The 27906-nt window shown below is 29.2% G+C and overlaps 2 non-coding genes across 2 annotated transcripts; one reads left to right on the forward strand and one right to left on the reverse strand.

Moving 5' to 3' along the window:
- Positions 1 to 6474: 6474 nt before the first annotated feature.
- On the reverse strand, positions 6475 to 6547 carry TRNAV-UAC (transfer RNA valine (anticodon UAC)). Its single transcript has one exon. It is a non-coding gene; the product is annotated as a tRNA-Val (tRNA).
- A 1651-nt stretch (positions 6548 to 8198) lies between these two features.
- Positions 8199 to 8271, forward strand: TRNAV-UAC (transfer RNA valine (anticodon UAC)). The gene has a single exon. It is a non-coding gene; the product is annotated as a tRNA-Val (tRNA).
- Positions 8272 to 27906: the final 19635 nt, after the last annotated feature.

The following is a 27906-nucleotide window of genomic DNA, read 5'->3' on the forward strand; positions in this document are numbered from 1 at the left end:
ATTATCAATGAAAAGCTTAGCTGTTTCTTCACCTGTGATAGATTTTGTACATGGCACAAAATGTGCCATCTTGGTGAAACGATCTACTATCACAAATATAGAATCATAAGATCTTGAGCTTGGAAGATCTGTGATGAAATCCATAGAAACAGAAGACCATGGTTATTCTGGTATAGGTAATGGCTGAAGAAGTCCGTAAGGTCGATGACGAGGAATTTTTGATCTTGAACAAATATCACATGATTGTACAAAGTCTTTGACTGACTTCCACATTTGTGGCCACCAAAAATCTCTTGATATGAGTTCCAAAGTCTTATTATATCCAAAGTGCCCTGCTGCTGGAAAGTCATGACGTGCTTGAAGAACACGTAAACGTGCTTCTCCTTCTGGAACATATAGGCGTCCTTCAAAATATAATAGATTATTCTTGAACTCAAACTTAGAAGGATCATGAGACTTGGAAGAATTATTCTCGATATCATAAACAAGAAGGTCTGAGGACATACTGGACTGGATTTGCTTGAGAAAAGTTGAATCAACAGTCAATATTGATTTCATTGCTCGGAGATGAAATTGCTCCGGTTTCAAGAGGACCGTTTTTTGTTGCTCAAAAGCTGCATCTCCTTCTTTTGGTGCAAAATAAGAACGTCTAGATAGGGCATCGGATAAACCTTGTTGTTTTCCTGGCCGATAAGTGATAATGAACTCGAATCTTGACAAAGACATACTCCAACGAGCTTGACGACGATTCAACACGCGTGCTGACATGAAATACTCGAGGTTCTTGTGATCTGTATACACAGTGACTGGACTAGAAGCGCCTTCTAGATAATGACGCCATTCTTGAAAGGAATCCACGATCGCAAGAAGTTCTTTATCGTGGATCTCATAATTGATCTCGGCTGTTGAGAATTTTCTTGAATGAAAAGCTATCGGATGGAGTTTGTCATCTGTTCCCATTTGTGATAAAACTGCACCCAAGGCAAAATCTGATGCATCTGTTTCCATAAAAAATGCCTTGGAAAAGTCAACACGATATAAGACTGGTGCAGAGACAAACGATGTCTTTAAGGCTTCAAATGCTGCTTCCGCTTCTTGATTCCATTGGAATTTATCTTTACTAGTCAAGCGTGTAAGTGGAGCTGCAACTCGTGAGAAATCTTTGATGAAGATCCGATAGTAATTGGCAAATCCCAAGAAACATTGAACATCTCTTACTGTCCTTGGAATCTTCCAATCCACGATTGTTTGGACTTTCTTAGAATCCATCATGAGACCATCATTTGAAATGATGTATCCTAAAAAGTCAACTTGAGTAGTGTGAAATACACACTTTTCCATCTTGGCGTACAATCCTGCATCTCTAAGTTTTTGTAATACTTGACGAACATGTATTTCATGTTCTTCGACGTTCTTGGAATAGATCAGGATATTGTCTAGATAGCAGACGACAAAATTGTCTAAGAATTCACGAAATACATCATTCATGAGATGTTGAAAAGCAGCTGGTGCATTCGTGAGTCCAAAGGGCATGACATTATATTCGAAATGTCCATACCTGGTTCGAAACGCAGTCTTCCATTCATCTCCTTCTTTGATCCGTACTAGATTATATGCTCCTCTTAGATCTATTTTTGTATAGATCCTAGCTTGATTCAACTGGTCAAGGAGTCCTGATATCAAAGGTAATGGATACCTGTTCTTGATTGTGATCTTGTTGAGTCCTCGATAATCAACACACATTCGTAAAGATCCATCTTTTTTCTTTACGAATAGAATTGGAGCTCCTGCTGGAGATTTTGAATGGCGTATGAAATTCTTCGCTAAATTCTCGTCAATATATGTCTTGAGTTCAGCCATCTCATCTTACGATAAACTGTAAATTGGTCCAAATGGTGGCTGAGTTCCTTCCTTGAGGTCGATTGAACAATCATATGGACGATGCTCAGGAAGAATATCTGCATTTTTTTTCTCAAAAACGTCTTGATACTCCTGATATTGACTTGGAATGCCACTTGAAGTCTTTACGTTTTCAGAAATAGGTGCAGCATAAATAGCAAAAGTTGATCCTTCTTTTGCTGCGTGTATAAATGCTTTTGCACCTATCAGTACGGGTTTTACTGTACTAGACTTATAATTTTTTACTTGGTTCGTAGAACTATTAATAACGCTTTTGGAAAAGTCAAGTTTACGCGAATTCCAATCTATTCGAGGGTTATATTTTTCTAGCCAGGATAAACCTAAAATAACTGGATTGGATGGGGATTTAATTATGTTAAAAGCTATGTAGCTATCATGACCGTCTATTGTTACTTTTATAGGATGAGTTTCATGAGTGACATCTCCAGAAGACAAGGGACGACCATCTATGACTTCTACATGTACTGGTTTAGGTTTCTGTACATAGGGTATTTTACGACTTTTAACAAATTGTTCATCTAAAAAACATGCTGAGGCTCCCGAATCTAATAAAGCAGAGGCTTTGTAATTCTTAGGTCCTAAATATAAGTCTATTATAAAACAAGGAGAGGGTTCTGAGGAGAGGATAGGACCTTCATTAGGAATTGTACAAGGTTCCAGCTGCACGGTCCCTATTGTAGCTGGACGAATCCGTTTTCCGACATGTTGTCTTCTTTGACCGTCGTACCCCTCATTTTATAGTTGCGTCGTTTCTTTGGACAATGTTGAGCAGTGTGCTTAAGTTCTCCGCAATATAAACATAATCCTTCTTGACGACGACGAATCTTTTCTTGCTCAGTTAGAGGTTTAAAACGTACCGCGTCAATTTGCATGTCTTCTACTTCCGAATGTACGTTTGGCAAAGATGTTGATGTTGCCATTGAGTAATAACGTTGAGGTTCCCGTGAATGATTCCCAGATCGAAATTCAAAAAGTCGATTATCACATTTTACCGCAAAATCGATTGCTTGACTCAAAGTTTGAGGATCAGGTAAGTTGAGCATCAATTTCTTTACTTCGTATTGCAATCCATAAAGAAATTGACTGATGAGTGCAGCATCATCCCACTTGATGTCAATTGCAAGTTGTCGAAATTGTGAAGCATATACTGTTACTGAGCGATTTCCTTGTCGCAGAATTCGGATCTTATTTGTTGCAACACGAGTTGCATCGTGTTCACCATACATAGATCGAAACTCCGCCAAAAAAGCTTCCAAATTGTCCAATATTGGATTTTATTATTCAAGAAAAGACGAAAACCACGATAATGCAGAACCAGAAAGTAGAGTGCCAATAAACCTGACTTGTGATCCTGGAGTTGGATAGCTTTGCGGTTGAAGTTCAATTGCCAATTGTACTTGATTGATGAACCCTCGAAACTTTGATCTCGTACCATCAAATTTCTCAGGTAAGGCAATTCTTGGTTCTCTAGTGCTTATAGGGTGTTGTACAATTGGAGAAGGAACGTGATTTGTTGTAGATGTTGAAGCAGCTCTGATCATCTCTATATCTCCACTTTCTGCTATTCTTGTTCTTTCCTGTGTTGGTGAATTGAGTTGATGCATCGCAAGCATTAACTCCCTCATTTGCTCTTGCATTTGTGCCATTGCACTCTTCATTTCAACAAGCTCTGCCATAATGACACTAAGAAGAAAAATTTGTTTGATATTGCTCAAGACAAAAGAAAAGAAAGACTTGATAACAAAGAAGATACTAAGAACAATATCAGTTTAGAAGTGGGTAATCCGCAAACTTCTAATACGCTTATGTCTTGTCAAGAGAAAGGGGTAATCCACTCTTACTCAAGAAAAAACAAAGCTCTGATATTGTAAGTGTACTCTTGTCAATCTGTCAAGGACAAAGACTCGCTGAGGAAAAATATACACCAAAAGGCTATCTCGATATAATAAGTCAAAATATAAACAAGTATATATATTGAAAGAGAAACTGGAATGGCTATTGCCAAAAGACAAGAAAACTAGAGACCCTTGAAACTAGATTAGAAGCAAGAAAGGAGTTGACAAGAGTGAAGAAGCTTTCACTCTTGTCTCTATATATACTATCTAACTAGGGACTACGTGGCGACGTTCTATAGGACCTCCAATATGTGTTGACTTTGTAGGATACATGCCTTGACTTACAAGGCAAGTTTTCCTACGAGTGGGCCACATAGTTAGCTTGATCTTCAAGCTAACAACATGTGTGGCACATGGCCAACTTGTTGACCACGTTTCTAATCCAAAAAGTCAATTAAAGACACCTATGAAGTCAAAGCAGCGTCTAGGAAGTTTCTAGGAAGCTTCTATATTAAATATTATACAATTAACTTACTTTTATCTACTTTTACTTACTTCTACCTATTTCTATATGTAATTATTAGCTTACATGATTATGGCCGTGACAAGTTTCTACAAATAGAGATAGTCCACTCTCTTTAAAAATAAAATTAGTATCAAAAAACTAAAAGTGAGTTTAAAAAACAATAATCCTCAATCTTCAAAATATAGCAATAGAATTGGGATAATGCACTCACATCTATTACAAAGAAGAAAAGTAAATTAGAACACTTGTTACACTATCAAGGATATAAATTTTAAAGAAAGAAAATCTCAATACACTCTTATGTCAGTCAAAAAGATTAGAAAATTATTCAAAGATAATAATATATTGAACTAAAATGACTATTGTTAAAAATAAGTAGATTAAAAAGTCTTAAAACAAGCCTAAGGACCAGAAAGATGTTGACAAGAGTGAAGAAGGCTTCACTTTTGCTTCCATATATACTATCCAACTAAAAGCTACTTAGTAACGTCCTATAGGACCTCTAACACATGTCCAATCTACAAGACATGTATCTTAACTTGCAAGGCAAGGTTTTTTTATGCATGCCACATCATTAGCTTGTACCACAAGCTATCCACATGTGCAATACAAAGCTAACTTATTGGCCAAGTTTTTAACCTAACAATCAACTATAAACATGTATAAAGTCAAATATGCATCTATAAAGATTATAAGAATCTTTATTAGAAGATAATATCAAATCTACTTACATTTATATTCTACCTAGCACTTCTATATATATATATATATATATATATATATATATATGACAAATATAAATAACTAAAAAGATATGAGGTTCTTTTTTATATATTTTTTAATTACTAATTAATATTTAAAGATTTTTAATAAATAATATATTTAGATAGAAGGCCAATATAGATATTGGTCTTAATAACTAATCTTTAATATTAAAAAATAAGTAAAAATATTAAGATAATTACCTCTAAGATTTATTAAGACTCCATTTTTATAAATTTTTCTCTAATAAGACTCTTGAGCTCTATAAACATTGCTAAATTCTAATAAATACTTAAATCATTAAAAAAAATCCCTAATACTAATATTTTATATTTAAATAATCAAAACCTATATTTTTAATAATTCTACCAATCAAGATCTATTGGTGGAACTTACAAAGAAAAAATACTATTAATATCGGAATAATTAAATCCATCTCATATTTTACAATTCAATATTTAATTCACCTCCATAATCAACCATTTCAAATTGAGTAAAAACTAATACCTCTTTAAAACTATATAAGGCCTAGAAAAAACCAACCTTTTCTTCAAGATGAACAAACATAATTTAATTGATTTACTACTCTTATTTATATATAGATCTTAAGTTTAATATTCTTGACTAAGTTTCATCATTGATTCAATGACATTAATTTTATTTTCTTAAGATTAAAAATCTATCTTAATAAATGATAAACATAAATAATTATAAGGCAAATTTTTAAATTAAAATTTTGATAAATTCACTAATGACAAACTCTAAAACCCTTTTAATGTTTTCTACATTATAATAGTAGCTAGATAAGAATTCATTCAATACTACCACTAATATACACTGCTGTAAAGGCATTCCTCTTCATTTCTATAGAGAGTATGGTAAGAAAAAGAAAGAAAGAAAAAAGAAAAAGAAAAAGAAATCTTGTTTACACCAAGCATTGTAGTTTGTGTAGTGGTGCTCCAAAACTGTAAGCAACAATCACTTACCATGACATTAGGAATGCAAGGCACATGTTGTGTTAGGAGAACTTTGTAAGTTGTAAACTTTGATGGGTGAGTGAGAGTGAGAAGTGGAAGGGTGGTATTTGTTGGGTCCCATTGGGGGAGGGGGTGAACAAACAGTGCGTGCAGAATGTTGGTGCAGAGATGCTAGGGGTGTTGTGTGCATCGGTTTGGAAACCAGTCGGAGATGAGTGAAAGGTGGAGGTGGAATGGAGGGTGAATTGGTGAAGAAAGTGTGCGAAGCACGGAGGTGGGGCGGTGCGGTGGCAGTCAGTGGGTGGGGCTGCGGGAACCAGCAGTTGAGGAGTAGCCCAGGAGCAAAATGATGCTGAGAGAGCAGAGCTTCAGTAAACTCGGCGGTGCAGGCGGGGCTGGAGGCAGCAGGGAGCAGCAGGCGGAAAGGGAAAAAGAGGAGAGTTCCCCACGTTGGTAGTCCCTGCGGGTTTCGAACCCGCGACCTTTCGCGTGTAAAGCGAACGTGATAACCACTACACTAAGGAACCGAGGCGGATGTACCGAGGAATTCTGCTTGAAATTATATTTGTTTTGCACATCTGCTCCTCCTGCTCGAAGTCGCTCTCAAACGCCTTCTCCCACTTGGCAAAATGGCACTCAAACTACAACCCACACCTAACGCTTGCTACCCCTCCCCTCTTACAGTCTTGCTTTGACAAATAGCAACATCAACCCCACAATGAAAATCCAACTTCCCCCCACCCCACTCCACTCCACTGGAGCCCATGCCTCACCTGCCCATTTTGAGCCTTTTCGTGCTGTCATGCTGTTTGTCCAATCATGGCCATGTGATGGAGAGGGCATTGCTCCTCCTTCTCAGCCAATTTCATGTCTATGGGTTACTTTGTACAAAATTCTTTGTGGGTGTCTTGCTACAAATCATGGAAATACTCTTGAGCCACTGGGGTGGCCATACTCACACTGAAGTGTCTTCTTATCCCATTGGTAGTTGACCAATACTGGTGAGTGAGTGGGGAATTTCTGACTTGTAAACTTGAAATTGTTTTGTGAAGCTTTGATATCATTGTGAATGCTTGATAACATGATGGAGACATTAGTAAGTACAATTGGGTTCAATAAGGAAATACTATCATCCCACAAAACTTACATACAATAAGAATTCCACAAGTTTGGTGGCATCAAATATTACCAATTTTTATAACAATATCACTCAAAATTGATGAACATGGTGCCAAACCAATGAGTTTTCTTTTAAGAAAATAAAAATGTGTTTTAAGATTTTCATTTTTTATTTTTTTCTCTTAATGTGTTTAAACATATATGCTGTTCAAAGCAATTGTATGATTTTGATAAGCAAGGTTGTACTCCACTTAGTAAAAGTAACAAATTATTTGGTTACTTTTGTTAAACAATAAGTAAGAGCTAACTTATATGGAAGTCACGGAATTTAGGAACAAAGGAACATGGCAATGAGGGAGCATGGATGAACAAGGAATGGATGAATGTGCTAAAGATTGCAATGTTCATCAACACGAGTTTTTGCTAGTAATATATATGTATATGTATATATATATAATAGCATTTATAAAAATAAAATTAAAAAATTAAAATTTTTAAAGCGCCTTAAAATAGAATTTACAAGATTTAATCAAATTCAAAAAAACTCTACACAAAAGAATGTTTCATAAAATGTCAATATCTGGCTACAATTTACTAGAAAAAGTGTCAAAGATTAAATCTTACAATTGAATGTGATAAAAGCCTTAAAAAGTGTATGTGGAATTTATCAAAAGTTAAGATCCATAACAAGCCAACAAGATCCATAACAAGCCATGTATACCTATACAAGATTATAATATCTTCATAAGTAAGGATTAATAGATTTGTGACATTCCATAAGCATGACAGCACGAAAAGGCTCAAAATGGGCAGGTGAGGCATGGGCTCCAGTGGAGTGGAGTGGGGTGGGGGGAAGTTGGATTTTCATTGTGGGGTTGATGTTGCTATTTGTCAAAGCAAGACTGTAAGAGGGGAGGGGTAGCAAGCGTTAGGTGTGGGTTGTAGTTTGAGTGCCATTTTGCCAAGTGGGAGAAGGCGTTTGAGAGCGACTTCGAGCAGGAGGAGCAGATGTGCAAAACAAATATAATTTCAAGCAGAATTCCTCGGTACATCCGCCTCGGTTCCTTAGTGTAGTGGTTATCACGTTCGCTTTACACGCGAAAGGTCGCGGGTTCGAAACCCGCAGGGACTACCAACGTGGGGAACTCTCCTCTTTTTCCCTTTCCGCCTGCTGCTCCCTGCTGCCTCCAGCCCCGCCTGCACCGCCGAGTTTACTGAAGCTCTGCTCTCTCAGCATCATTTTGCTCCTGGGCTACTCCTCAACTGCTGGTTCCCGCAGCCCCACCCACTGACTGCCACCGCACCGCCCCACCTCCGTGCTTCGCACACTTTCTTCACCAATTCACCCTCCATTCCACCTCCACCTTTCACTCATCTCCGACTGGTTTCCAAACCGATGCACACAACACCCCTAGCATCTCTGCACCAACATTCTGCACGCACTGTTTGTTCACCCCCTCCCCCAATGGGACCCAACAAATACCACCCTTCCACTTCTCACTCTCACTCACCCATCAAAGTTTACAACTTACAAAGTTCTCCTAACACAACATGTGCCTTGCATTCCTAATGTCATGGTAAGTGATTGTTGCTTACAGTTTTGGAGCACCACTACACAAACTACAATGCTTGGTGTAAACAAGATTTCTTTTTCTTTTTCTTTTTTCTTTCTTTCTTTTTCTTACCATACTCTCTATAGAGTAGTTCTTCAATTCTTCTAGAATTGCATCAACATAGAACAATTATTCATGACAAAGTGTAAAGCTCTTTTATATATTCCCTTCTTGGGCAAATGAGTGATTATTTCTTAGATTGTGCCACATAATCCACTTAAATAAGTTATTTCTAATAAGATGACGTTTGTACTAACAAATCCTAATTATTCATTTAAATGTATTACTTTTTTTTCTTTGAATTGGAACACATGTTGGATTTTTTTGCATATGATGGATTTGATATGTGACATGGGATTGTGTGATTGTTTTAGCATTAAGGGTTTTTGGAATGTGTGGCTTAATTTTTTGAAATGTGTATCTTAAGTTTTGTGGTGAAATATTTAGTCAAAATATCAAGACTTTGTTAGGTTTGAATATTTTTTTAATCATTATTAAATTATTTTTTACTTTTTTTGTAGTGTCAAGGACAAGGACTCGATGAAAAATAATTCAGACAAGTGAGCCTTCACTCAAAGAGAGGTAACAAAATATAAATAAACAAGTATATATATTGAAAGAGAAACTGGAATGGCTATTGCCAAAAGACAAGAAAACTAGAGACCCTTGAAACTAGATTAGAAGCAAGAAAGGAGTTGACAAGAGTGAAGAAGCTTTCACTCTTGTCTCTATATATACTATCTAACTAGGGACTACGTGGCGACGTTCTATAGGACCTCCAATATGTGTTGACTTTGTAGGATACATGCCTTGACTTACAAGGCAAGTTTTTCTACGTGTGGGCCACATAGTTAGCTTGATCTTCAAGCTAACAACATGTGTGGCACATGGCCAACTTGTTGACCACGTTTCTAATCCAAAAAGTCAATTAAAGACACCTATGAAGTCAAAGCAACGTCTAGGAAGTTTTTAGGAAGCTTCCATATTAAATATTATAGAATTAACTTACTTTTATCTACTTTTACTTACTTCTACCTATTTCTATATGTAATTATTGGCTTACATGATTATGGCCGTGACATTACCCCTCCTTCTAGAGACGAGTTCTACGAGGAGCGGTCATCATATATTGAGGAAATCTATGATGCGACGAATTGTATTCGCCAAATACTCTGATCTCTGTTCTCTTCGAAGATGATTGATAGGGCCTCTCAACCATCTGTAGTGTCTCATACCAGGGCGGGAAGACCACCCCGTTATTTGATCATTGTTGAGGCCTTCGTAACTTCCTTCGAATAGAATATTTGGAACACCATCATGAGTTGTTCCTACCTCTAGCAAAATCACCTAACATCGGGAGTCCCTTCCCAAATCGTGATACCAAACGCGTTGTATCTCACCATCTATTCGAGGAAGAACATGTCGTTCTTGAAGATCTTCATCTCGATTGCGTCGTCTTAAAGGTTGTGACAATCGTAATGTCTCGTCCGACAAGTCAGCAAATGAAGGCTCTTGAGTTGAATCCGCTAGTTGTTGGTTCTCCATCTCTCGAGCGCCACTACTACAACGAAGCTACGAACAAGAATTGAAAGTAGAATGTTATCTTGCCTAGATGTTGTTTCTTTTATAAAGAAGATTTTCATCTTGATTTTGATGGATGTCGTCGATGAAAAGCCTCCAACGCCTTTGCTGCATTTACAAGATTCTTTATTGGCTCCCATGTGCGTTTACTAATACCATATCCACGCCAATAGACAAAATATTCTAATTTATTTCGGTATCACCTTGAATCTAAGACTTCTTCTACTTCAAACTCTTCATTATTGTCCACTTCTATAGAAGGAGGTGGAACTTGTTGTCTTCTTGGTATGTCCACTGTCTTGTATGGTTCAAGAAGAGATACGTGGAATACTGGATGGATTTTCATTGACTCTGGTAGATGTAAACGATATGCAACTGGATTGATTTGTGCAGAAATAGAAAATGGTCTCAACCTTCGATAGTCCAACTTGTCACAAGGACGAGTGGTCTTGATATTGCGACGAAGTAGCCATACCTTATCACCCAAGACGAATGATGGTTGTTCCTTTCGATAGACATCTGCATTAGCCTTTTGTTGTTCTTGAGCCTCTTTTAACTGTGCCTTCATCGTTGCATGTAGCTCTGATAAATGAATTGCCAAATCTTTCGCAGCAGGGTTATCAACTTTTGAAAAGTCAAAAGTATCAAGTCGTGGATGATAACCATAATTAGCAAAGAAAGGTGTTTGTTTTGTAGAAGAATGTACTGTGTTATTGTAAGCAAACTCTGCCAATGGCAAAAGAGTTGTCCAATCATCTTGTTGGTAATTAATGGTACATCTTCAATATTGCTCCAAAACTTGATTAACATGCTCCGTTTGTCCATCAGTTTGAGGATGGAATGTCGAAGATAGTTTTATATCCACTTTAAGAATCTTGAAAAGAGTCCGCCAAAATCTTGATACAAATTGAGTTCCCCTATCTGATATAATATCCTTGGGTAATCCATGATAGCGATAGATATTGTCAAGAAAGAGCTTAGCTGTTTCTTCACCTGTGATAGATTTTGTACATGGTACAAAATGTGCCATCTTGGTAAAACGATCTACTATCACGAATATAGAGTCATAAGAACCTGAGATTGGAAGATCCATGATGAAGTCCATAGAAACAAAAGACCATGGTTGTTCTGGAATGGGTAATGGCTGAAGAAGTCCAAAAGGTCGATGATGAGGAATTTTCGATCTTGAGCAAACTTCACATGATTGTACAAAATCTTTAACTGCCTTCCACATTTGAGGCCACCAAAAATCCCTAGATATCAGCTCCAAAGTCTTATTATATTCAAAATGTCCTGCTGCTGGGAAGTCGTGACGAGCTTGAAGAACACGTAAACAAGCTTCTCCTTCTGGAATATATAGGCGTCCTTCGAAATAGAGTAGGTTGTTCTTGAATTCAAATTTAGATGGATTATGAGATTTAGAAGAATTGTTCTTGATATCATGAACAAGAGGGTCTGAAGACATACTTAAGTAGACTTGCTTAAGGAAAGTTAAATCAACAGTCAATGTTGATTTTATTGCTCGAAGATGAAATTATTCCGGCTTCAAGAGAATCGTTCTTTGTTGCTCAAAAGCTGCATCTCCTTCTTTTGGTACAAGATAAGAACGTTTAGACAAGGCATCGGACAAACCTTGTTGTTTTCTTGGCCGATAAGTGATGATGAACTCGAATCTTGATAAAGACATGCTCCAACGAGCTTGGCGACGATTTAATACGCGTGCTGACATAAAATATTTGAGGTTCTTGTGATCCATATACACGGTGACTGGACTAGAAGCGCCTTATAGATACTGACGCCATTCTTGAAAAGAATCCACAATTGCAAGAAGTTCTTTGTCGTGGATCTCATAATTGATTTCTGCTGTTGAGAATTTTTTTGAATGAAAGGCTACTAGATGAAGTTTGTCATCTGTTCCCATTTGTGATAAAATCGCACTCAGAGCAAAGTTTGATGCATCTGTTTCCATAAAGAATGCTTTGGAAAAATCAACACGATACAAGATTGGTGTAGAAATAAACGCTGTCTTCAAAGATTCAAAAGTAACTTCCGCTTCTTGATTCCATTGGAGTTTGTCTTTACAAGTCAAACGTGTAAGTGGAGCTGCAACTCGAGAGAAGTCTTTGATGAAGATCTGATAGTAGTTGGCAAATCTCAAAAAACATTGGACATCTCTTACCGTTTTTGGGATCTTCCAGTCTATAATAGTTTGAACTTTCTTAGGATCCATCATAAGTCCATCATTTGAAATGATGTAACCTAAGAAATCGACTTGAGTAGTGTGGAATACACACTTTTCTATCTTGGCATAGAGTCCTGCATCTCTTAATTTTTGTAACACACGACGAACATGAAGTTCATGTTCTTTTGGATTCTTAGAATAGATCAAGATGTCGTCTAGATAACATACCACAAAATCGTCCAAAAACTCTCGAAAAACATCATTCATTAGATGTTGAAAAGCTGCTGGTGCATTTGTAAGTCCAAAAGGCATGACATTGTATTCAAAATGTCCATACCTAGTTTGAAACGTAATCTTCCATTCATCTCCTTCTTTGATGCGTACTAGATTGTATGCTCCTCGAAGATCTACTTTTGTATAGATCTTAGCTTGATTCAGTTGATCAAGAAGTCCGGATATTAAAGGTAGTGGATACCTATTTTTGATGGTAATCTTGTTGAGTCCTCGATAATCAACACACATCTGCAATGATCCATCTTTTTTCTTCACAAATAGAATTGGAGCTCCTACCGGAGATTTAGAATGGCGTATGAAATTCTTGGCTAGATTTTCTTCAATATACTCCTTGAGCTCAGCCAACTCATTTTGTGATAAACTATAGATTGGTCCGAATGGCGGTTGTGCTCCTTCTTGAAGGTCAATTGAGCAATCATAGGGACGATATTCCGAGAGTGTATCCGCATTCTTTTTTTCGAATACATTTTGAAATTCTTGATATTGGCTTGGAATGCCACTTGAAGTCTTTTCACCAGTAGAAACGAGTGTAGCATAAATAATGTATGGTGATTCTTTCATAGCAGCATGCAAGAAAGCTTTTGCACCTATAAATATGGGTTTAATTGAACTGGACTTATGACTCTCTACTTGCTTAACTACACTGTTAGTTATACTTTTAGAGAAAGTGAGAGTTCGGGAAATCCAGTCTATTTGAGGGTTGTATTTTTCTAACCACGATAAACCTAAAATGACTAGATTAGAGAGAGATCTAATGATATTAAATACTACAAAACTATTATGACCATTGATTATTACTTCTATAGGAAGGGTTTCGTGAGTAATATCTCTAGAAGACAATGGACGACCATCTATGACTTCTATATGAACAGGTTTAGTTTTCTTTACTAAACATATGCTATGTCTTTTAGTAAATTCTTCATCTAAAATACACGCTGAGGCTCCTGAATCTAACAAGGCAGAGACTTTGTAATGTTTAGGTCCTAAAATAACATTTAATGTAAAACAAGGAGAAGGCTCTGAGGAGAGAATAGGACCTTTACTAGAAGTTGTGCAAGGTTCCAGCCGCACAGTCCCTATTGTAACTCGTTTTTCGACATATTATCTTCTTTCACAGCCATACTCTTCATTTTGTGATTGCATCGTTTCTTTGGACAATGCTGAGCAGTGTGCTTTGGTTCTCTACAATATAAACATAATCCTTCTTGACTACGACGAGTCTTTTCTTGCTCAGTAAGAGGTTTGAAACGTACTGCATCAGTTTGCATATCCTCTACTTCCGAATGTATGTGTTGAAGAGATGTTGGTATTGCCATTGAATTATGGTAACGTTGAAGTCCACTTGTACAGTTCTCAGATCGGAATTCAAAAAGGCGATTGTCGCACTTCACAGCAAAGTCAATTGCTTGACTCAATGTTTAAGGATCAGGTAAGTTGAGCATTAATTTTTTTACCTCATATTATAATCCGTAGAGAAATTGGCTAATAAGTGCAGCATCATCCCACTTGATATCAGTTGCAAGTTGTCGAAATTGTAAAGCATATAACGTTACTGATCGATTGCCTTGTCGTAAAATACGGATCTTATTGGTTGCAACACGAATTGCATCATGTTCTCTGTACATGGATCAAAACTCTGCCAAAAAAGCCTCTAGATTATCCAATATTGGATCTCGTCGTTCAAGAAAAGATGAAAACCACGATAGTGCCGAACCTGAAAGAAGCGTATCAATGAATCTAACTTGTGATCCTGGAATTGGATAGCTTTGGGGTTGAAGTTCAATCACAAGTTACACTTGATTGATAAATCCTCGAAACTTGGATCTAGTGCCATCAAACTTCTCGGGTAGGGCAATTCTTGGTTCTCTAATATTTGAAGGGTGTTCCACCATAGGAGAAAGGACATGGTTTGGTGCAGATGTTGAAGCAGCTCCAACCATTTCTATATCTTCACTTCCTGCCAATCTTATTGCTCCTTGTGGTGGTAAATTGAGTTGATGCATTGCAAGCATTAACTTCCTCAATTGCTCTTGCATTTGTGCCATTGCACTCTTCATTTGAACAAGTTCTGCCATGATAACACTTAGAAGAGAAAAGATGTCTAATATCACTCAAGACAAATAGAAGGGAGGACTTGGGGACAAAGAAAATACTAAGGACAATATCTATTTAGAAGAGGGTAATCTGCAACTTCTAATACGCTTATATCTTATCAAGAAAAAAGGGTAATCCACTCTTAATCAAGATTAGACAAAGCTCTGATATTGTAGGTGTACTCTTGTCAATCTGTCAAGGACAAGAACTCGATGAAAAATAATTCAGACAAGTGAGCCTTCAATCAAAGAGAGGTAACAAAATATAAATAAACAAGTATATATATTGAAAGAGAAACTGGAATGGCTATTGCCAAAAGACAAGAAAACTAGAGACCCTTGAAACTAGACTAGAAACAAGAAAGGAGTTGACAAGAGTGAAGAAGCCTTCACTCTTGTCTCTATATACACTATCTAACTAGGGACTACGTGGCGACGTTCTATAGGACCTCCAATATGTGTTGACTTTGTAGGACACATGCCTTGACTTACAAGGCAAGTTTTTCTACGTGTGGGCCACATAGTTAGCTTGATCTTCAAGCTAACAACATGTGTGGCACATGGCCAACTTGTTGACCACGTTTCTAATCCAAAAAGTCAATTAAAGACACCTATGAAGTCAAAGCAATGTCTAGGAAGTTTTTAGGAAGCTTCCATATTAAATATTATAGAATTAACTTACTTTTATCTACTTTTACTTACTTCTACCTATTTCTATATGTAATTATTGGCTTACATGATTATGGCTATGACTTGTAATGGAATATGTATATCTGTTTATGTTCCTTTTAAATGGTTTTTTTTTTTTTTTTTTTTTTTTTTTTTTTGAGTTCTTGCATGTATGTGCTTTGAAATGCAGTGACAATTCAAACTTATAATTATAATTATTAAGTCGGCTTTTTAATAATATTAATATATATATATATATATATATATGAATTTTAAATATGAAGATATATATGTTTAATAACTTTGAACAATTGACTTATGAACAATGATTACTACTTATATTTACAAAGTATTTATTTCAACATAGTAATATGTTTTGAGGTATAAATAATAATATTAAAAATAATATTTCCGTTTAATTATTTTTGTGACTAAATAAAATATATTATCTTATTTTTTATTTTTTTAAAAAATTACGTGTAAATATTAGATTATTAGAATGAAAATTTTTAGAATAGATTTAAATTAGAAAATTTTAAATGTGTATTTTATATACATAATTTTTTCATGTAATTTTCTTAATATTAAAGATAAGTATATTTAACTATTTATAAATATATAATATTTAAGATATAAATATCTATGATAAATGAAGTTATATCATATACTCATCAATACTAATTAAAGTAAGGACATGCATTTCTCTCTCTCTTTCTTTCTTTCTTTCTATATATATATATATATATATATATATATATATATATACATATATACTTAGACATTCTAAATATTATTTCTATTTGAAAAAACCTAATGGATTTTTGTTGATGAAAAAAAATAATTTTATATTTTTATGTTTAGGAATTTATAGTTTAAGTTTTAATTAAATTTAATAAATACTTTTAATGTGCTTTCTACTTTATATTGATATAATAAAGTTTTTTGAGCTAAAATCCTACTTTAAAAGATTGTCATTCAAAACCTTGATGAAATTTGTTTTAGTAGTTGAATAAGATATTTTCTACAAAGATCTGACTTCTAGAGATAGTGTTATCCTAAGATGTCCCAAGTAGATGATGAAAATAGAGTACATTATTCATTTGAGTGTAATCTTGAATTATTTTTTGATTTAAAAACAAAATTAAAAATTTTGAAAACAATTATAAGAATCTTCTAAAATTGTATAAATTTTAAATAAAACATAATTATTGGTATATATTTTTGTTTAAGATATTAGAAATAAATATCAATAAGTAGAAGTAGTTTAAAATTAAATTAGATTGTTAAAAATTACTTTATTAAATATTTCACAAGCTTAATAATTATAGGTTAGATTCAAAAGTGTCTTTAAAAGATCATGTAATTGTAATAATAATATCAAATTATAAATAGTATTTTTTTACTATATTATAAGTTTTTTAGACAATACCAGATTCAGTGAAATTTATTAGGATTTTCTTTTTACTTGAAGGATTAGTTTATTAAATAATTATTTAAATTTATGGAAAAAGAAATTTTTATTTATAAAATTAGGTAGCATGCATGCATGTTTTATGGTTAAACGTTAAACTTATATTACAATTTCTCTATAATATAAAATTTACAATAATAACCTAAGTCACAAATGTACAAAAAAATAATTCTAGCAATATAACATACATATGGCTATTTACGAATTTAGTCAATATTTAGGATGTATTTTTTATTTCTTTGAATTAAAAAAATTATCAAATAATTTTTTGTTTTTTATTTTTTATATTCAGTTATAAAAAATGAACATCTATAATATTGCGTTTTCTTTTAAAGACTAATTCTACAAAAAGAAAATTTTCTAAATAAATTCATAGATTAATTAAGTCTAAGTTTAATCAAATAATATATGCTACAAAGGCATATTTAAACTTTGCTAAAAGCTTGTTGAAAGGTCTTTTGAACCATTAATAATTTTGCATATGTAGATAAAAAAAATACATATCTATTGATTTTTTGTGAAACTTTTAATGTCATGTTTAGACCAAAGAATGATTAAAATACCATTTGATATAATACTTATTTGTAATGATATCACTTAATTTCAAAAAACTTACTTTAAATTTTATTTTTAAAATAATCTTTTTATTTAGAATCTTTATTTTAACTTTAAAATTGTAAAGTTGTAACAATTTAGATAGAATATTTAGTTATATTATAAATGATTATTTGCTAAATCAATATTTAGGCTCTTCATTTTTTAGTTGATTTAAAAAAATTCTAAAATATTCTTATAAATAGGTGAAAAAAAACATATAACAAAAATTATAGTTTTCTTTTGTATATTTGTTTATATCATCTTGCTATTAGCACCATTGGTTGAATTTTTATTTAAATAAATTTTATGAATAAAACAACATATTATTTAGATATCTTTATAAGATTTTAATAATTCTTATATGTGTTTATTAATATTATATGAATAATGATAATAATATATAGCATTTTTTAAAAATCTATAATGTCTTCTAAGTTAAATCTACTTTTTAATTATATATTTTTAAAATGCTTAGCTATGAAGGTAAAAATATATTTTAAACCTAAACTATAAGATAGCATCAATTAAGAGCTGTGTGTAATTTACAATATATATATATATATATATATATATATATATAGACATAAGAAAAGATACAAAACAAGTGAAAGAAAGACAATCAAACAAATACACACCCTAAAACTAATTACAATATACTTACTAGATTTTTTTATTTAATAATAAATAAAAAAATAAGTAATTTTAAAAAAATTATAGATAATTTTTTATCTAAAATATATAAATATATTTATATATTTATATATTGAATTTATTAAGAATAAATTACAAAAAATTCAAAAATTGAAAGCATATAATGGAAAAGTTAGCTGATTGGAATTCATTTAAATAATAACTTGAATAAATGATTAAGGATTTGAGCCTCACTAAGATCTACAAATGGTATATGCAATAGTCTAGAAGAGCCATAAAGAATTCCTCTTATATTTCTATTTAAATCTATCTAAGGAGGTATATATACAATCTTTTCAACTACTATTACTAGAGGTGTTGGCAACTCTAATTTGTATTAGTAAAACATTTTTTTTTGCAATTTTTATTTCACCATGTTATTCAAAAATACTAATTTTTTTCAAGGACCATCTAAATCCTTCAAACCTTGCTTTAATTTTTAATAATAACCTTAGAACAAAGCATTCATATTTTTAACAAAATCTTAAAAACTTATCTAAATTTTTCTTTAAACTTTTTAATTAAATTCTAAATATATTTGAAATTTTATTCTAATATTTTTAAGATATTAAAATTAATTAAAAGCTAATTTATTCTTATTTTTTGATTTTTCATAATAAAATAATCCAATAAACTAGAAATTTTATTTTTTATATAAATGCTTAAAAAGTCATGATGTTATTTATTTTATTTTTTATTTTTCTTCTTTATACTATTTTTAAATTAAAAATATTATTTATAAATATTTTAATAAAAACGAATATAACTAAAAAAATGCTTAAGATATTGGTATTTAAAACTAAATCACAATCACAAGAAAGTAATATAGCAAATAGAATAATTGCCTATAAGACTTACTAATATTAAATTTTTATGGTTTTCTACTAAAACATACTCTTGTGACTTACAAAACCTTCTAAATCCTAATCAATACATAGATAATCGAATAAATCTTTACAACTTAAATTTTTTATATCTAAACAACATTAAAACATTAAATTCAACAATTCTACCACTTAAAATGTATTGATAGGTAGTATTTTCTTCTAATTTAATATATTTATTTATTTTTGAAATCAAATTCAAAAATAAAAAAATATTTTTAATTAATCTAATTTATTAACTATTTTATGAAAATAAATAAATTAAATATTATATATGAAATAATTTTAAGTATTAATTATCTAATTTATGAAAAAGTTCATATGTTTTGATATTACAATAAAAAAAAATTTATATCACTTTCAAATTCAAATAGATAACATTTTTTAAAGTTTTATATGTTGATTTTTAATTTATTTTTTATTCTTAGCTTATTTGGAATATTTTAAGATAATTAAATTAGAAAAAAAATTAAAAAGGGATTATAAAAAGTATTACAGTCGGTAAAAAATATTAATATGCGACTTAAAGTACAATCATTTATTTTGAAAAAGAAATAATATAAATAATAAGTTATTTTTCTTAACACAATATATAAGGTTCTTTTCAAGATAATTTATCATTTACTTTATATAATTAAGTATTATATAACAATATATAAGAAACATAATAAAAATATGTATAAATGGATTTTTTTAAATTCTAAGAAATATATTAATAATAAGAAATTTTTAAGGTCATTATAATTACTATAAATCATATTTAAGTTAGAAGTATCAAACATACTTGTACTATTCAAGTATTTAAAAATAAATAGAAGTATGTAGAAATAAGGTAATTAGATCATATCATCTTCAGGAAAAAACCAAAAAATATTTTTTGATGAAAATTAGATTCATATACAGATGTATACTATATAGTGAGAGCAACTTGTCTTAAGAAAAAAAAAATCAAAGAACAATTCAAAAATCCACCAATAAATTATTGTAATAATTAACTATATGGTCTCTAAGCCTTAAGACTTTTGTTAAATTTCTACATAGCTTTCTAATTTATTAGAATGTACAAAATAATGATAGAAATATATATCTATATATATATATATATATATATAATATTTTACCGAATAATAGCCATTGTATAATCTTTTTAGTTTATAAACATATCTATTCTTGGTTTTTTTTTATTTTTATTTCTCCTTAGTCATTATCATGAATATTTTTTTGATAATTTTCTTTAAATTTATGATCTTTAAGGTTTTAATAAAAAATTTATTTATGTGAGTCCCACATATTGATCATAATTGGTGGATTAATTAAAAATATGGTTTTAAGTCATTTAAGTATATAAATATTAAGATTAGAGAGTCTTTTTGATTTTCCAAATATTTATTATAATTTAGAACTATTCATAAGTTGCAATCGTCTTATTAGAAGGAAAGTTATAAAAATGGAGTCTTAATAAGTCTAGGAGGCAATTATATAAGTTAATTTAGTATTTTTTTTTATTGTTAAGTATTAAGATTTAATTATTGAGATCAATATCTTTATTGGCTTTCTATCTACATGTTTTACTTATAAAATCCTATCAATGATTAGTTAGTGGTTAGAAGAAGCATTAAGAAGAACTTCATGTCTTTTTAATTAATTATATAAAAAGTAGGATTTTTAGTAGATTGAAATTGATTTTATTACTATAAAAAATCACCAAGATAGAAAAATACAGCTTATATGGATATTAGAATTACTGAATTATTTTGAGATTTATTTAGAATTTATTTCGAATTTATTTAGGATTTTTTTATGAATTTTTAGAGAAAATTTCAAGACCTTGGTAAAATTTAGTTTTACCACCTTGAGAGCCATTATGAAGAAATGAAGCAAGATTTGAAGACTGTACAAGGTTTCTAGGCTAATTGGGTGTTTTTGAATACCATGGTGAAGTCAAAAATGCAAAAAAAGTAGTTTTACTAGAAGAAAGTAGGAGGACCAGCAGTTAGTATAGTCCTTGTGAGATGAGAGGTGCACAATTTCCATATGGATTGTAGCACCTTTGGTATAGGTAGGAAGATAATACTAAGGCCTCAAGGCCTTTTTAGACAACCAATATACACTACTTGTGAGCCTTGATGGGATTCAAACTCCTGATTTCTTAAGCAAGTTACCTTTGAGGTAAAAATTATTCACTTAATTTTTCTATTATTTACATTCTATTTTTAATCTATCATGACTTACTCATAGTAACTTGGAATTACATGAATTTTATGTCATTGGAAAGATAAAAAAAATTATCTATCTAAAAACATAATTTTTACTTTTTACTTTTACTTTTTTGGATGAAAATCCAGTAAACAGACTATGACTTAGTTTTAGGTGTTGTGATTACTTGATTTCATTTCTTTCACTTGTATTGTGTTTGTTCCTATTGATTTTTGCCAATTGTTTGCTTTACTTCACACCACAAATTACAAGCAACTCTTAACTAAGGACATCTTATAATTGGGGTTGAAGAGTGAAATTTATACTAACAACATATACATATAAAAGCTTGTAGTGTATTATTAAGAAAAAATTCAAATTTATTTATTAAAATATACTAGATCATTGTTTTTGATTTTGAAGGATTGGTGATAAAGAAATACATTAATTTTAATATAAAAATTCTATATGTAAAAACTCTCTTAAATATTTTAATTTTTAGTGATGATTTTTTTTATTAATCTTTGTAAAAACTAAAATTTATTTGAATTAATGTTATCTTGTTTCTTCAAATCTTCATTTTTATAAATACTTTGATTATATTTTTACTTAAAAACATGTTATTAAAATTTTATAAATTATTGCTAAATATTTTTTTTACCATTTGAAATAAAATCAATTAGAAAACTTTTTAGAGTTATCTTGAAATATGTATATAGCATAGGAGAAATATTGTCAATAAGTCTACTTGATTAAAACAATATAAGTTTTAAAAATTTAATTAATACATGAAATACGTAAAAATTTAAAAAATAATAATATGCCATTTTGATTCTTTTATAAATATTAAATAAAAACATAATATTTTAATCATAAGAAAAATTTTATAAAAAAATTATTTAACCTTAATTTTAAAGCTTGTATTTTCTTAAACACTTCATACTATTAAACTTTATAGTTTTAGAACTCTTATATATGTCTTTCAAGAATATGTGATGTACATTAGATTGGAATAAATTTATATGCTTGTTACTTCAAATAAGATTAAAATAAGTGTTAACACTTAAATATTTAATATTTTTTTAAAGATAAAAGAATAATATTTCTTAAAATATTCTATATAATTTTTCATACTTAATGTATACAAAAATTCAATTAAAATAGATGTCTATATTTTTGAATAAAATTTGCAACTAAAATTATTTTAGAGATTAATAATTTTTATTTTTATCATGTAATTTTATGTATATTATATATTTTTAAAACATTTTTTATATTTATAACATGATTAGAGTATACATATATATATATATATAATTTATTAATATTTAAAAATCATAAGTAATTTTAAAAAAATAAAATAAATAATTTCTTTAATTTTTATTTTTTTTATTCCATATATATATAAAAATATATATATACATATTTAAATAAATTATTGTTAAAGAATTAAAATATGAAATTAAAATACTTGAATTAAAAATTATTCAAATAAAAAAATATGTTTTAATTATTATTTTCATTAATTTAAACGATGAAAAAATCAAAAAATATAATTAAATTATTTATTAGTTTATCATAGAAATAAGTAGAATTACAAATCTATAAAAAAAATATAATTAATATAAAAATAGACTTTAATATATATTTATAAGTTTAATTTCTAATATATATATATATATATATATATAGGTAGTCTTTGTTATAATCTACTTTATTAAAGTCATCTTTGAAATATATTTAATTTAGTTTTCTAATCTCTAGCATATACCTCTAATAGTAATCTTAGATGTAGTCAACTTTTACAGTAAAATATTTTACATCTATTATCAAACTTATTGCAAAGAATGTTGATTATAATAAGTATGCTTATGTATGGTATGTAGTATCTAAACAATTATAATATGAAAACAACATATTGGCATAGTAGTCAATCTAATACTCTTTATAAGAATCATTGCTAGGAACTATATATTTTGTAATTGATTGCTAAAAATATTGCTAAAGCATACTATATTTATTGTTTTATATTTTTTTATAAGACCATCTATTATTTATAGTATTTAAAATATTTAAAAATATAATTATACATAAATCATTCTACATATCTAACAATATTGTCAATACATTCTCGTTAACATGTACATTAGAATAAAAAAGTTTCTTGACAAAGTAATGCTTGGAATTGTTAGATCTAAGGTTTCTTATAATTCTTCTATAAATATGCTTGTAACCTATCTTGATATGATAGACTTCAATTTATAGTTTTAAAAAATCATCTTATCATCCATCTAAATATGCATTATTACATTTTAGTCTAATAACCAGTCATCGATAAGAATTCATAGAATATAAATGACTAAGTAAGATGTATTTTAAAAAAAAAATGATAGAAAGATATGTATATATATATATATATATATATATATATATAAGAAGAAATTAATATAGCTATTGCCAAAAATTAGAAAACTAAAGGCTCTTAAAACTAGACTAGAAGCAAAAAATGACTTAACAAGAGTAAAGAAGGCCTCACTATATATATATATATATATATATATATATATATATATATATATGATATATATAAGTAGAAGCTATATTGCAATATTCTACAAGATCTATTATATGTATTTAACTTATAAGATGTGTGTGTAATTTCAAAGATAAGTTTCTTATATGTACGTATATGTCTAAATTGTACCATGAGTGCCCAACATATGCAATATGTGGCTAGCTTATCAGCCAAGTTTTTAACCTATTAATTACCTATAAACTTGTATAAAAAATAATCTACATATACAATTGTTTTTAATAAATATTTTTATAAGATATTATTAAATTTATATATTTTTAATATCCATGTTATCTAAGTAATTATTAGATAGAATATGTATGTCCATGACATTATCCCTCTTTTAAATAATGAATTCCATGAAGAGCGTTGATCTTATGTTGAAGAAGTTTAAGAGATGATAAATTACATTTGCTACATACTTGATCTTTGTTCCTTTTGAAGGTAGTTGATAGGTCCTTTCAATCATCAATAGTATCTCATATCAAAGCAAGAAGATTATCTTCATATTTGATTATTCTTGAGGTCTTTATAACTTCTTTTAAAGAAAAAATTTGAAACACCATTAAAAAAGGTTTTTACTTTTTATAATATCAACAAATATTAGTAGTTTCTTTCAAGGTTGTGATATCAAATGCATTATATTTTGCCATCTATTTTTAAAAGGACATATTTTTTAAGGTCTTTATTTCTATTATATTATCTTAAAGGCTCTAATAATTGCAATATCTTGTCCATTAACTCAACAAACCATTGTTCTTGAATTTAGTCTACTAGTTGTTGATTCTCTATCACTTTAGTACCACAAATACAAAAAAAGCCACAAATAAGAATGAAAGATAGAATAAAATATATATTAAACTTGTTTTATTTTATAGCAAATATTTTTTTTACTTTTTATCTTTGTTTTGATGAATGTTGTTGATAAAAAGTATTAAATTTCTATGTTGCATTTTCAAGATTTTTAGATGGTTCTCATGTGCATTCACTAATATCATATCTATGTTAATGTAGAAGATAGTCTAACTTATTTTGGCTTTGCTTGAATCTAAGATGTATGCCATCTTAAATTCTTTATTGTTGTCTACTTTTATAAAAAGAGGTGGTATTTGTCTTCTTTTTATGATATTCAATATCTTATATGGTTCAAAAAAAAAGACATACAATACAAAATAGATTTTTATAGATTCAAGTAGTAAATTTAAAATGATTGTTTTACAAATAATAAATGCTTTAAGTCTACAATAATCCAACTTATTACAAGAGCAACTAGTTTTTATTTTACAATAGAACAACCACATCTTATTGACAATGTCAAATTAAGATTATTTTTTACAATGAACATTTGTATTGATCTTTGTTATTCTTAATATTTCTTTAATCGTGCATTTCTTGTTGTATGTAGCTCCAATAAATAATTTTTTAAAAAACAATTTTCTATGATTATCAACTTTTGTAAAGTCAAAAGTATTAAATTATGGATAATAATCATAATCAGAATAAAAAATTGATTGATAAATAGATGAATGTATTGTATTATTATAGGCATATTCTATTAATTGCAAAGAATTATTTAATCACCTTAATTGTATTTGATAGTATATTTCAAATATTTCTCAAATACTTAAATTACTTATTTTTTTTATCTATAAATTTGAAGATAGAAAAGCAAAAATAATTTTATGTCCATTTTTAATATTATAAAAAAAAATTTCTAAAACCTTGATACAAATTAGATTACTCTATTAAATATAATATATTTTGATAATTCATGATAATAATAAATATTATCAAAAAAAATCTTCTTTATTTAAAATAGATTTTATACATATTACAAAATATACAATCTTAATGAAAAATTCTACTATCAAAAATTAAAAATTATAAGAATTTGAAGTTGAAAGATCTATGATAAAATCCATATAAACCAAAGAACACAATTTTTTTTATATATGAAGTAGTTGGGTAATTTTTTGATATTGATAACAAAGAATGTTTTATTTTTTAATAAGTATCTCATGATTATATAAAGTCTTTAATTACCTTTTATATTTAAGACCACCAAAAAAAAATTAATATTAATTTTAAAGTCTTGTTTTATTCAAAATATATTCCAACTCAAAAGTTGTGACAAACTTATAGAGCTCTTAATTATGCTTCATGTTTTACAATATATAAGAATCTTTAGAAATAAAATAGATAATTCTTGAATTTAAACTTAGAAATATAATAAGATTTAGAATAATTATTTTTAATATCATAAATAAAAAGATTAGAAGACATACTGGATTGGACTTGATCAAAAAAAGTTGAATTAATAATCAATGTTGATTTCATTGCTTAATATTAAAATTTCTTTGACTTCAAAAGAATAGTTCTTTGTTGAGTAAAAATTATATTTCATTCTTTTGGTATAATATAAATATGTTTAAAAAATATATTTAACAAACTTAATTATTGTTTTTTTAAATAATAAATAATATTTAATACAAATCTTGATAAAAACATGCATTTAGAAGCTTAATAACAATTCAAAACGTATGTTGATATAAAATACTTGAAGTTCATATAATTTTTATAAACAATCACTAGATTAGAAACACCTACTAAAAAATGGTCTTATTTTTTAAATGAATCTATAACTATAATAAGTTATTTATTATAGATCTCGTAGTTGATCTTGGTTGCTAAAACTTTTTTCAAATAAAAAGCTACAAGGTGAAGTTTATCATTTATTTCCATTGTAAAAATACTTCATCTAAAATAAAGTCTAAGGTGTCTATTTCTATAAAAAAAAATACTTTGGAAAAGTTGACGTAATACAAGATTAGTACAAAAATTAAAATTATTTTTAGATCTTTAAATATTGCATCTTCTTTATTCTATTCAAGTTTTTCTTTATAAGTCAAATATATAAATAAAGCTGCAACTTATACAAAAAAATAATAAAGATTTAATAATATTTAAAAAACTTCAAAAAATATTAAAGTTTTTTTTTATTATTCTTAGAAACTTTAAATCCATGGTAGTCTAAACTTTCTTAAAATCTATCATAAGACCATTATTTGAGATATTATATCCTAATAAGTCAACTTGATTTGTATGAAATGTATACTTTTCCATCTTAGTGAATAGTCTTATATCTCTAAGTTTTTATAATACAAAACAAATATAAATTTTATATTTTTTTGTACTCTTAAAGTAGATTAAATTATCACTTGTATAGAAAATTAAAAATTATCTAAATACTCGTGAAAAAACATCATTTATAAGATATTAAAAAGCACCTTGCATATTTGTGAATTTAAAAGACATAACATTGTATTGAAAATATCCATACTTGATTCAAAATGTAGTTTTTATTCATTTTTTTTAATGCATGTTAGATTATATATTCTTAATAGATCTTTTTTATATATATATATCTTTGATTGATTCAATTGATTAAAAAGTTGTAATATCAAAGGTAGAAGATACATATTTTTAATTGTAATTTTCTTAAATTCTTGATAATTCATATACATTTATAGTGATTCATCTTTTTTTAAAAAAAACAAGATAGAAGCTCTTGATTGAGATTTTGGATAGAACATTAAATTCTTGGCAAAGTCCTCATTAATGTATTTCTTGAATTTAGCCAATTTATTTTGTAACAAATTATAGATTGGTCCAAATGATAGTTGAGTTCTTCTTTGAAAGTCAATTGAAGAATCATAAGGACAATGCTCCAAAAAAATATTTATATTCTTCTTCTCAAAAATATCTTGATAACTTCATATAAGCTATAATGCAACTTAAGTCTTTTTACTTTTTGAAATAGGTGTAGCATAAATAACAAAAGATGACATTTCTTTAGCAATATGAATAAAAGTTCTTATACCTAATAATAGGAAATTGATTATATTAGACTTATGGCTTTTTA

Source organism: Physcomitrium patens, chromosome 5, assembly GCF_059467195.1.
Source record: "Physcomitrium patens ecotype Gransden chromosome 5, ASM5946719v1, whole genome shotgun sequence".
NCBI lineage: Eukaryota > Viridiplantae > Streptophyta > Bryopsida > Funariales > Funariaceae > Physcomitrium > Physcomitrium patens.